The sequence below is a fragment of the Pyrgilauda ruficollis genome, unplaced genomic scaffold, assembly GCF_017590135.1.
Source record: "Pyrgilauda ruficollis isolate IOZ18807 unplaced genomic scaffold, ASM1759013v1 scaffold13, whole genome shotgun sequence".
NCBI lineage: Eukaryota > Metazoa > Chordata > Aves > Passeriformes > Passeridae > Pyrgilauda > Pyrgilauda ruficollis.
The window spans coordinates 13221183-13234002 of NW_024511432.1; the positions used below are offsets into that span (position 1 = coordinate 13221183).

The window sequence follows — 12820 nt, forward strand, 5'->3', positions numbered from 1 at the left end:
TGCTGCATGCATACTTACACAGGATTTTAGAAAGAACCTGCTTTTTAAACTAGAGTAGCAGCAATATAGACTATCTGTGCTAGTGGCATCGGAAGGGGATACTTACTGCTTTAGCATACTCAAAGGAGGAAAAAGTTTTTAAAAATATACATGGTAACTTGCAAACTTTTCAGTATTTTGATATACAAACCCATGAAAAACACTGGATGCTTTGCCAAGCAAACCTTGCTTTCTCTCTTCTTTTTTTTTTCCCCCCTTTCTTTCTTTGGATTGGGGTGTGTTCAATTACCACAACATTAATGAAATCAAAGGCCAAGTGCATGAAATGTGTCTACCTGTGTTGAATAGCTGTTATTTTTTCTTTCTTTTATTTTCTTTCCCTCCCTGTTTTTTTCTTTTTTTTTAATTATAATTTGCTGGTTTGTTTCAATGGCACACATGCAGTACTTGCCCTTGACCATTTTCACTATTCTAACTAGCAGTTGTGTAAATTGTGATTTGCCTGATTAAGAGTATGCCTCCAGGTAATTAAAATAAAATACTCCAAACAAATAAAACCACCTTTTACCCTTTCTAGTCTCTGATTTACAAAACTGCAGTTTTACTTCCTCATATCACACACCTCATATTTACAAGAATTAAAGTTAAATCTATTTGGAACAAATGATATTGAGGATTTTGTTTTTATTATTTAGCTCCTATTTTGTCAGCATTAGTGTTTGTTTGAAAGAGATTTTAGAGTGTAAATCCTTTGAAAACAGTATCACTTTAAAAAGCAGAGTAAGCAAAGGACACAAAAACTTCAGTAATGTTCATTTCACTTAACCTTCAAACCAATCAGAAAACTCATTGTCAGAGCTGAACATACATAATAAAATATATTCAAGTTAAAAAAAAAAGAAAAGAAAAAGAAAAGAGAAGAAAACGTTATCAACAGTTTTAAAGCCTGACAATTTAAAATGAAACCCTCTATCTGCAAGCACTTAAGAGTGGCTCCCCTGGTTAACCTAAGGTTAGGGGGAGCTTGTCTGATTTTACTGGCAGTGTAGATGCTCAAAGCCCTCTCCAGGCCCCTCCCTGCTTTTCCATGTGTATTAGTTGATCTGATAAAAAATTCTGATACCCACACACGAATTTTATCTCACTTGTATCCTTAGAGCATTGTGACTTCACAATATTGTCATTATCTGCCCATATCTGTCATTTAACCAATGTCTGCCAAGTATCCATGTGGCCTTACTTGTAAACTTCGGTGTCTTAGTGGATTAAGAAGCAATTTAGGTAGTTGGAAATATTTCCAGGTTCTTCAAAATCAGCATTTACATTATTGAAAAAAGTAAATAGTTGATTTAATTTACAGCAGGTAAAATCCTACCTGGATTTTTTTCCATTTGTGGGGTAAAATCAATTAGCAAAAAAAGAAAAAAAATACAGCAAAGAAATTACTGTGTAAACAAAGAAGTTAAAAAAAATTAGAAAACCAGGATTATCTGCTTTGTGCAAAATATCTTTATACCTTTTCACAGGCATAAAATTTTTAAAACAACAACAGAAAAAACCCTCTAATATTATTATTGAAATGAGGTCATGTTACTTCCATTAGTTTTTTGTTTCATCTTCCAATCAATTCAACAGACATTTTATGATAGCTTGAGTTTATATGATTTTAAAGACCATATCCCTTTCACAAGCTCTGCCCAGTGATAATGGATTTGACTTGAAGTATGAAGGAAAAAAAGAAACAACAGAAGCTTCTCTGTTCTACTTTTTAAGCCTTTTTAAAATCGAAAATGCTGTTGAGTCCTTCTGTCTCCTCCCTCCAAAAATAGCTTTTTAAAATTCTTTTCTGTCATTCTATTGGTGTTTGAAGAACATAAGTAAAAAGGTTGATTATTTAAATACATGATTTCATTTTTCTCAATATCTCACAGAAAAGTGGATGAGTATGAACAAGCCCCATGTCAGTAGCTCTTTTTTTTGTTTGGTTGGCTTGGTCACCACCCACTTGAAAGTAGTGGCTTTGGGGGAGTTTTCGTTTTCTCAGTGACATTTTATGCTGTGAAATCACACTCCATCTGTGCATGCTAGTGTGGGGAATCCCACCTGATGTTTCTGCACTTGCAGATTAGCAATCAGGATCACCCTGTTCATTTATTAGCCTTCCTTCCTTTCCTCCTGCATGAAGCCCATGACCAAAGTCGTGGTTCTCTTTGTCTCTCCCCCTGCCTGGGATATCAGAAAACTTGAGACACACCTCCAGCATCTGATTTCAGGGCATGATTCTCATGTTCCTTTTGTGTTTGGAGAGACTCCATGCATTTGTGTTTCTTTTTACAGCCAGTGATGTGTGTTGTTGACATCTCAAGAGAAAACATTGATGCATTTGATAGCAGTCCTTGCACACTCAGAGAGCAAGGCATAGTGCTCTTTCCATAGTCAGAATACAGAGGAAATAAAATTGAAATAAAATATTTCAGCTTCAGTAAGCTGAGATTGCTTCTTTGGCTGGCCACACTAATTGAGTTGAATTTCTGGCTGCCTAAAAACAAGCTGGGGTATTCAGCAATCCATGTGGATCATTTTTAGATGGCAGATTTTACCCTAAGATAGTAGGTCAGTTTTTAAGCAAAAATCTTGGCACAAAAAAAGTTTTGTATCTAGAGGAGAATGCCAGGAACTCACATTGTTGTTTCAGAAAGTCACTGCACATGTGGAAGCAGTCCTCAGTTTCCCTGTCATGGAGAATGAGAGAGACTGATGATGTACACATAATTCATTTATGCTCCTATCATGCTTCAGGCTGCAGGGTTGAAAGACACAATTAGGAAAGAACCATAATTACTGCATAATAAAGAAATTTTCATGTCAAAATGCTACCGAGAAAAAAATCACGAATTTTTGTAATATTTCTCCTTATACAACAGAATGAACAGAAAGAAAAAAAGAGCATAGATAATCTTAGAGTTACTCCTGAACTGTACTTGGTTCTGGAGTCTCAGGTGATTCTACCTAGGAGTGGATCTTGTTAATGTTGCTGGCACTCAGTTCCTAAGGAGATGACAGGTCTTTCCTTGCTGATTGGCACCAAGTAGCCCAATGGGGAGGGGAGACCCAAGGCCCATGGCTTGGTAGCTGTCTTGAGCATCTGTGTACTCTGCTTTCACAGCTCTTGCTGATTTGACAAGTTAAGCTTGGAGATTCTGGATCTATTTTGTATTTAAGTTTTGAAAGATCTGTTTTCCTTTCCATTTATGCTCTTCTCTTTTTCTGCTTGTCTTCCCACACTCATGTAGTTGCATCACAATAATGTTCTACCTTTTGTTCCAATACCTCAATTTACTTGTGATTTGTGCAAAAGGCCCTTTATGACAAGACACTATCCCTTCTCTCTCTCCTCCCCTTTAAATTTCTCTGCTTTGTGACCAAGATAGTAAAATTTCCCTACTTGCATTTGCTACTTGGGGAGTACTTAGGCTTTCGAAGGAGAGCTGATGGGCTACAGAGCTACTGGCCAGATATAGTCCTGGGCGTTAGCTGGCTGCTTAATGGGTTAGTGCTGTGGAATCCACACTTAATGATGTCCAAAGTATTAGTTCCATGTTGTCTCTAAATCTAATTTGCTTCCATTCATGCTTGCTTCCCTCTGCAATTAGTGCTGTTTTCTCCTGCACAGGCTCCACCCCTTATCACTTCCTTCACTGTATGAAAACAGGGCAGGGCCCCTCTGATAAATGGGAGCAGCTTTGGAGTTCTGATCCTGCAAAGGGCTGAGCAATTTCAGTTTTCTTTGCAGCAGAAAGCTTTTAGCACTGCACAGAATTATTAAAATATTCAGCATTGTAACTTTCTGAAATACCTTCCAAATGTGGAACTGCAGCGCAGACAAGAGGGCTGGGCAAGGGGAAGATCAATTGTGGCAGATTATTACAGCTTTATTGTCACATAATTATAGTTCTCTACCCCAATGTTTAAATAGTGAATTTAGTTATTGTAAATTGCTTATTGCCACAGGTGTCAAAACCAAAAAGATCATAATGCTAACCCCGTCAGAACTACCACCAACATGTGAAACACGGAAAAAGATTTTTAATTATTTGTGATGGCTTCACCTGAATCCTTATTGCAGAACATTTAAATTACAAAATTTGTATTAAGAAGCAAAAGGCCTGATATATCCAAGCTCTAGGATAGCTCTGAGCAATGGAAGGTCATCCTAGTGCAGCAAATTGTAGCACTGCCCATTTACAATATCATGTAACGCACTTAAGGAACGCTTTGTCCTGATCTGCAGTTGGAGGAGTAACCAGAATATTCTTCAAGGCAGAATGAAATGATATGGAAGTTTTACAGCAGGCTTTTCTTTATCCCATTATCGTGCTTTTGAAGAGGTTTCGTAGTTTCAGTTAGAAGGTCCAAGGCCAGCTTTTAGAGTACAAACTGTTCCTCTGAACAGGAGATCAGCACCTCGGCCCCCGCCTGGGTTTCAGACACACTTCTGGATGTCACAGTGCCATTTGCATGGCAATATCAAACCAAACTCATATGGCTTGCTTCCTTTTTTTAATTAACTGGGAATGCCAGTGATCCAGTGAAGTTTGTGTTGCTGGATAAAAGGGCTGGTCTGTGAATAGCATTGTATTTGCCAAATGGTTCGCTAGTCATTTCAGTACAAACAAATGGATGGTGTCTGTAAGTCTGCAAACACTGTTGACATTTAGCCTTGTTTATGTTACTTTCCTTTTGCTGCATATTTTTGGCTAGAAGAGATACTGTCTGAATCAACATTGACTTCCTAAGCAGAAGCTAAGGGCCCAGTCTTGCATCCCTCATTCCTGATGAGTAGCACTACTTACATGACTAAGGATTGCAGAATCAGGTCCTATGTTTATTTGACTTTAAATTTCATTGCTATTTTCCTGTAATTTAATTTGATTGTATTTTGTTGTATCAGAAATCGGTCAGGTGACAAGTTCAGTATCACCATTTTGTTTACTGTTGAGAACTTTTAGTTCTTACCATTCTTCATACTGTGGTGTGACATTCCCATTCCATTTATGTTTCTGGAAATTAACCCCTAAAGTATCTGATCCAGCTCAGTGCTGAGTACCTCCTATTGCCGGAGAGACTGGAGGCATTCAGTCCCTCCTAGCACCACATCTGAAAGGGGGATTGTGTTTGCAAAAGGAGGCCTTGGTATGTGCCTTGATTTCAGACATCAGTGGCCAGCCGCACCAAGGCAAATCCCTAGCACAGAAAGGCTTTTCTTTTCTTTGCAGAGACAAAATAATGATGTAAGCTTAGAGCTGTATGATTTTTGCTCTAAGTTTCATCTCCCAAACAATATATTCTTATTGTTTTTGTCATATCCAGGTCAAATTTAAATTATAATTTAGGATTAGGCAGAGGCATAGAGATGTTTCCAGGTCTTTCCAAAGTGAGACAATGCTCTGGTTTGTGTTTTGGTTCAGGAATATACATTCTTGTGTCTGAGGTATAGTATTTCCTATAACTACTCATAAACATGAGCAATTTAGACATTCTTGTAAGTCAAAACTAAGTGTACGATTAATACCTATTATGAGGCCAATTTTAAACAATTAATTTGACAGCAATTATAATTTTATGTTACAGGCTTTCAGGAATAAATAACCAAATTCATCTTTGTAATCTAAGGAACCTAGGATATCTTTATGCAGAGATGATCTTGTTATGCACAGTATTGCATATCTGGAATTTCTGAGTTTTGCTCCCACCTATCTAGATGCCTGTAGTGCCAGGGATAAATAATTACCTGAGGCTTATTAATTGTATCAGCAAAGAAAAAAATATATACCTTAAGTGTAAGCATTAATATATGTATACACAATACATCCACAATATATAACAAACCATCATAATAGTACAAAAATAGAGGTCCTGAATATGTTCTGTTATTTATGTGTTTGGCAAGCTTAGGGAATGGACTTTAGTATGAGTGAAAATTCTCTTAACATTTTTAAGGTTATTTATTGTCATTTCTATTTGAGTTTTTAATGGTCCTGTATTTTGTAATGCTTTAGCAGGAAAAAATACTGTAGTTATCTTTTTTCATATTCTTTAAGCAATATTTCTAGCTTAATATATTGTGCCAGGTTTTCCAATATTAACCAAGAAAGACAGTAAAATTCAATGAACAGCACTCTGACATCCACAATATAAAACCTGTGATTGAAGTGAAATGTGTAAACTTCTAGTGGGTTATCATGTGCTTTGGAATAGAGTATTGTTGGAAGTAATTAGAAAATATATTAAGGTTTCCTGGTAATGAAGGTATGTAAGTTTTAATAATTGTTGCTTTCTGAATAAGTGTCAAACTATATCTTTAAATGTATATGGAGTTACAAGTTAGGTCACTTCTGAATGGAATGTAAAACAATACTAAAATGCTTCAATAACTTATCTCAGTGTTGCTAATAAAAAAAAAGCTGTTAACCATTAGTGCAGTTTTGAGTCATTTTGTTGATTAATTCAAGAAAACTCTGAGAAACTGTCGTACCTTTTGGTAGAACAAAGATCACTCATGCAATACACAGCTGTTTGATGCTTTGAGAGGAAAACTCTACAGAGCTGCTTGTTGGCCTTGTAAATGATATTTATTAAAAATCCCAGCTTTTAAGGCATTAGAACAGTGCCATGTATGGTCAGGCAGGTATAAGGGGGGCAATAGACTTGTTTCCTCTGTCACAGAAAATACCTTGGGAATGTGGGAGCTGTTTCTCCTCTGTCACCATTAAAGTCCAGTAGAAATTTTTGTGGATGGCACTGGGTTGAAAATGAGCAGTGTGGGTGGATTGAGTGTGTAAATATCAGTGCTGGGGTGCTCGGCCAGGGTGAGCCAAATACGGGGTTCTAGTGCTACAGCAGAAAATGCAGACTTAGTGAGTAGTGGGTGTGCAAGGCCTGTCCCAATGGAGAAATATGAGGAGCATACAGAAAGAGTGATCTTTCTTGGGTAATCCTGTCCAGCCTTACTGAAGCCACAGCTCCAATCCTGCAAATAACCCTGAGCGCTCGTTTGGTTTCCCGTGGGAAGAATGTGCCGTGAGCATCCTGAGAATAGCCTCCCTCCCCAGCACCTCGCAGGATTCTCCTGAGGTAAAGCAAGCGTAGGAGAACAAGCAGCCAGCCTTGCCAGTGCCAGTAGCGGCACCCAGGTCCACGGCAAGCGTTTCCAGGATGGGGGCCCTGACAGGTGGCCCACCGTCCGGAGCACCGCTGGGCATGCAGTGGGAGCTAAAGGAAAACATGGCTGGGGCTCCCGGTGTCACGTCTTCATTAATGCTCTCCCTTCTGAATAGCATATTGGTACTTTTTATTTATTCCACCAAAACACCATGAGTCAGGACCTGACATTTTAGTGTTCTGTGTCATACTGAGAAAAATCTGTGGTTCAGCAGTAGGACAATTATATTATTTTGGAAGGGCTAGAAATAATACAGCATTTGTGAGACAACCGTAACATTTATCCAGACTCAGTGTGACATTGTTCTTCCTTTTATTTGGAGAGCACTTCCAAAAAAGTATCAACTAGGAGCACAGAAAAAAAAAAAGAGACAAGAAAAAGTGGCAATTATGACTCCATTTAACCCCCATTGGGTATAATCTCATTTTGTGTAGTACCGTTGGCTGTTCCATGCCTAAACTTCTATGCAGTGAGCTGTGAATATAGTCCTTATTGTCCCGTGGGCAATATGACTAAGGAAAAAATATCTCTGTATTACAATGGAGCATTTGTCTGAATGGCATAACCTAAGGTCCATAACATCAAATCTAAAGTTGTAATTATACAGCTGCAGTCACACCACTCAAGTGAAGGCTGTGTCAGCACTTGTATTATATAAGGAATCCTGTTTTCAAGGGTTGATGAGTCATATGCAAAAAACATTTATCACTAAACAATTGTTCTGATTGTTCTGAAGCAACATCTAGGTACAGGCCTTTCCCCAGCAGGACACGGTCATATCTTCTGCAGTATGCCATGGCGTACTTTGTTAATGATTGTATCTTTTTGGAGCTTGAAAATTACCTAAAAAGTTTAGAGGTTTACGCATTTTGATTATTGTAAAAATATAAAGTGGGAAAAAACCCAGGATGACCAAGGTCTCCAGTAACAAGTATTGTAACAGGTGAAACTTGTCTTTTTCAGAAATTATAAAATTTCAGGAAATTTTTTATCAGTTTGTCATCCCTGATTTTGCTTCATGTTCTTGGGTCTGAAGGCTTCGTTAGAAGGCCCGGTCACAATTTTGGTTTTTAAGCTGTCTTGAGATCGAGCCTCTGGAGCTCACAGTAACTGTTATTGCCATTTGAAGCAGCCACTCATTTGCTGGAGAGGAGCAGACAGGAAAGAGGTTTATTTACAGCAGCACCATAGAGGTGAAGCAGGCACTCTGCACCCCTCCCACACGAATGTCAAAGGATTACACCTAGGATGGAGACCAAATACTAGAAACCACAGCAATTTTCCTACTACATGAAATTTCTAGATAGCTATACTGGGTGTGAGTGATTTGAGCTAAGAGAGGCTCCTGCCCAGAGCAGTGCCACTCACAGACAGGTGTCCCTGGAGCCAGCCCCACGCCAGGCACTTGCACCAGGCTGCCTTGCCCGCCCATTGTGCGCGGGGCGAGGCGAAGGCCAGCCAGTTCCTTTAAGCCGATCTCCTCTGATCCGGGCCGTCTGCAGCGCCGTTCCCTGCATAGAACAGCCATTGTTCAGCTGCAGAGCAACAGTGGGGTAGAAAATAGCATGCCATGCTGGGGATCAGAGAGGGAATTGTTCCTTAATTATCTCTTACTGAAGGAAAAACCCAAGGCATATCCCGATATGTGGCATGACTCTGTCAGAACACGAGTCTTTTAAAAACGATTTGGGGAGGGAGGGATCCAATTCAGAAGCTGGCAATCCCTACTTCTTCTGCAGGTCTACCTGTGAGTCGCTCACTGACCATGGAAATAAATAAGTTTTCTGCTTTGGATTCTACATTACGAAATGGAAAATAATAGTACTTATCTCCCTGGTAGGAGTGCTGTGAGGATAAATGAATTAATTAATGTTTGTAAAGCACTTTGAAGATCAAGAACATTATATAAGTCCTCAGCGTACAAATGCGTCCTTCTCTGACATAACTACAGTAAGCTATAAAAATTTCCTGCTGAAAATAAACACACGTTGCAAATATGGGTCGGATGTGTACACGGCTGTGGTGCCCAGTGGTGTGGGTGAGCCTGATTTCCTGAGCAGCCCAAGAACCCAGCACCAAAACCTCTCTTACCCCTGCCCATGCCCAGCAGTGGTGCTCAGGGCTCCCTGCAGCAGCTGTGGCATGCTTTGACCATAATGTCTTTTCACCAAAACCATGAATTTTACCTCAGGCCTCTTTGGGGTGCCAGCTGGGCTGAGCTGGCAGGTTTTGGCCATCGCCACATCACTCCAGTCCCAGCCCTGTGTGCCACCAGCCACGGCAGGCGATGGCTCAGCAGTGTCTGCTGGGCTGCTCCCTCCCACCCACTGCTGTGCCTGTGTGAGCAGCGCCCTGTCAGGACTGAGGTCCTGCCACACTGTCTGCCACAGTTTGTCCCTCCTGTTCAGGGCAGTGTGACTGCTCCCCATGGTGCTCAGAAGATCCCGGTCTGGTGGCTGAATTGGTTCTTCTGTGGTTTTTTATTGAATGTCAGTGATTTCAGTTTGCGACTTTGAAGTTAAAATTTTTCTTGCCGGTTATTCAATGTCCCCATCCTGTGTTAATCCTTGCTCCTTTATTTTTATTTTTTTTTAAATTCAAGCCAAGAACTGTGTTTGACCCCAAAATTCTCACATGAATAACAAGGCAAATTAAGAGGATGCAGGGAAGAAAAACCAACACTTCTTCCATACAGAAATGGACATTTATCAAGAGAGACATATAAGAAAAGGTTTGTGCATTGAGATGAATATGTTAAAGATGAAAATCAGGATTTCTTTGGGGCTCTTCTCAATTCACAGCTGCCACACAGATCAATTTGAGAACCTTAGAAAAAGGCCACCTTAGCCCTGATTTTGTCTCCTTTCAATTTTCCCTTTGCACACCTAACCCTGTTCCAGTCTGTGTGCTTGGTTTTCTTTTAAATCCTTTCAGATGATGCTTGTTAACCTGTTGCTGGCTGAGCCTGCCAGCTGGAGTGCAGAGCAGAGCCGTGTGCTGCTCCTGGGGGCTGGAGAGCCCCCGCCCCACTCCCCACCGCCGGCAGCTGAGGGCTCTGCTCTCCCTGCTGGGAGTTTGAAGAGGGTGACAGCTTTTACCCAGCAAAGTTACAGCCATGCCATGTTCATCCAGATGCCAAACACACCGAGACACATCACCCACACATCCAGACGTCCCCAAACCCTGGCCAGCACCAAAGAGCACCCAGCGGTGCTGCTGAGTTTTCCATCCCCAGACGGGAGAAGTGTGTAATAACGGAAGGGCTTGTGGGTGTGCTCACTAATCATTATATAACTGTACATTGGGTGAAAAATAAGAAAACAAACCAGAAAAGCTTTCCCAAAGGATAGAGGTGGGAATCCCATTAACATGACGGCTCCCTCTTTAGTTGCCAAAATGATTGACAGCAGGATAAGGTCAGAAGATGAAAACCAAGCCATGGGGGACAGAGCAGGGAGAGGAGGGGGCCAATCAGTTGAATAAAAAACTGAGTGTCAGTGCTGGGGAAGGAGAAAACCGACACTCCCACTAGAAAAATCCTCACCCTCTGCTCCCCTACTGTTTGTTTGGGGAAAATGCTGCAGCTTAATCAGAATTATTTACAAGATAATGGTCCATTGTTTGTAGTAAGACAGATGCTGTCTGTGGGAATTTGGTGGTTTATGCTCTATGCATTACAGTGCCATTGCTGTGTGCAGATGGGATCACAGTGGTATTGTTGTTATCCACTTTTTGGAAATTTGGAGGATCCTTACTGTGAAAGGAGGATCCTTAAAGAGAAAAAAGAAAGAGTTTTTTCAGGCCCAGAGCTGGGATTTCTCTTAAGGTAGAACTGTGTGTGGGAGAAGAAGAGGATGAAGTAGAAGCACTTTGCTTGAGACTTGCAGCATGAGGGGTCCCTGGGCTGACTGTACTTGGTGGGGCAGACAGCAATTCAACAGATGGATGGAGGGATGGGTGGATCCTGTGTGTGCTTCCAAATACATCCTGGTGGGAGATGTCTCGGTGCTCCCTCCTTTGCTGGGGGCTGGCAGAGTCACGTGCTTAGAAGTGGTGTGAGAGGTACACAAACCTGACCGTGTGGAAGTCAGGCTGGCCTGCTCAGTGATCATCCTCTGGCTGTGGGACTGCAACCATGGGGTTCCCTGCCATCCTCCCCTTGCTGCAAGCTAAACACTGAGCACCTCTGTTCACCAGAAAACTTCACCCTGATGATCTGTATGCGTGAGGCTGTGGGAAAGGAAAGATAAATTTCTGCTGGATTCATATTGGAAACAAAAGCCACAAACTCCTAAAGAGAGAAGTCTATATTTATTTAAATAATCAAATGCAAGATTTTATTTTTCTTTTACATTGTCCAGCAGAAAATCTATTTCTATAAGCATCCCCTTCTGGCCCCAGTAGAAAGTTCAGTGTGGAGGCCTAGAGCCTGGCAAAGGGGGCAGGTCTACAATGTGCAGGTGGGTGACCCTCTGCCATGAGCTGCTGCATACAAGAGCAGTAGGGAGCTCGGGTGAGGTCCAGGGAGATGGCTGCTCAGTCAGCATTTCCATGTCACCAGCTGTCTGGGTCTGTCCCCGCAAAGCATGGGGCACAGCAGCACCCACAGCCCTTTGCCATGACCCTGGGACAGGGACAAGGACCACGCCTTGCACAGCTCTGCTCTCAGGAGCAAACCCTGCCGTGCCTTTGCTGCCTGGCCCACGGAAGCCTGGGAGATGAGAAGATCCTCCTCAGGTCCCTGCACGTTGGAGCCAGGTGCAGGATGAGGGGGTGGAGGGTGCCTGGGCAGGGGTGGGGGTGTGTGTGTGTGTGCCTGAGCTTCCTCTCTCAAAAATCTGCTTTTAGTGTGCAATAGCTCACATATTACCTCGGCAGAGATCCGTGTGCACCAAAGACAACCAAGAGACGACAAATCACCAGAAGGGCTCCAGAGGGGATTTTGAGCATCCACGTCTGGTATCCCAAGATCCATTAGCTTGCAGGTAAAATGGAAAACTATGACCATCTCTTTTGTATGCAAAATAATTAAGCTTGTCTTTCCATCACTGCAAAATACCTGAGTTTCCCTGGAGAAAGCAGAGGGCCTAAGAATGAGGAATGAGACAGGGAAGGGCAAAGGATGGCTAATTCACAGTTTTTGCGGTCTGTGCAGCTGGAAATGGGTTTCCAGCATTAGCGTGTTCCCCTTTGGATGGGCTTCTCCTGAAATGGGTGGTGGGAGATGGCAGCTCATGAGTCCTCCCTTCCCTCTGGGCTCAGTGTGCAGCCAGGGATGGAGCTGATAGCATTAGCTCATGCGTGGAAACCACTTTGCCCAAGAAAAGGGATCTCCTCTGATTTTTGTGAAACAGAGTTTTCCAAGAATACCCTTAAAGGGTTAGCTTGGCATGGGAGATTGCAGTTCCTGAGTGATTGTGTTTTTTCCTAACTATCTCCAGTGAGATCTGTACTGGAAGCTCTAAGTATTTTTTTTCTCCAAGTCAGCATTTATTTGCAGAATCCTAATTTTGTATTTCCTGACATTTAAACTTTTCAGCCTAATGTTCTAATAAGGATTCTGTCTGTCCATCTAAATAAAGCTTCGTTCTAATGAGG

At 41.6% G+C, this 12820-nt stretch overlaps 1 protein-coding gene across 1 annotated transcript in view; it reads left to right on the forward strand.

Moving 5' to 3' along the window:
- ZNF536 (zinc finger protein 536) overlaps nucleotides 1–12820 on the forward strand; it is a 189452-nt gene that overhangs the window by 74146 nt on the left and 102486 nt on the right. The window lies entirely within an intron of this gene.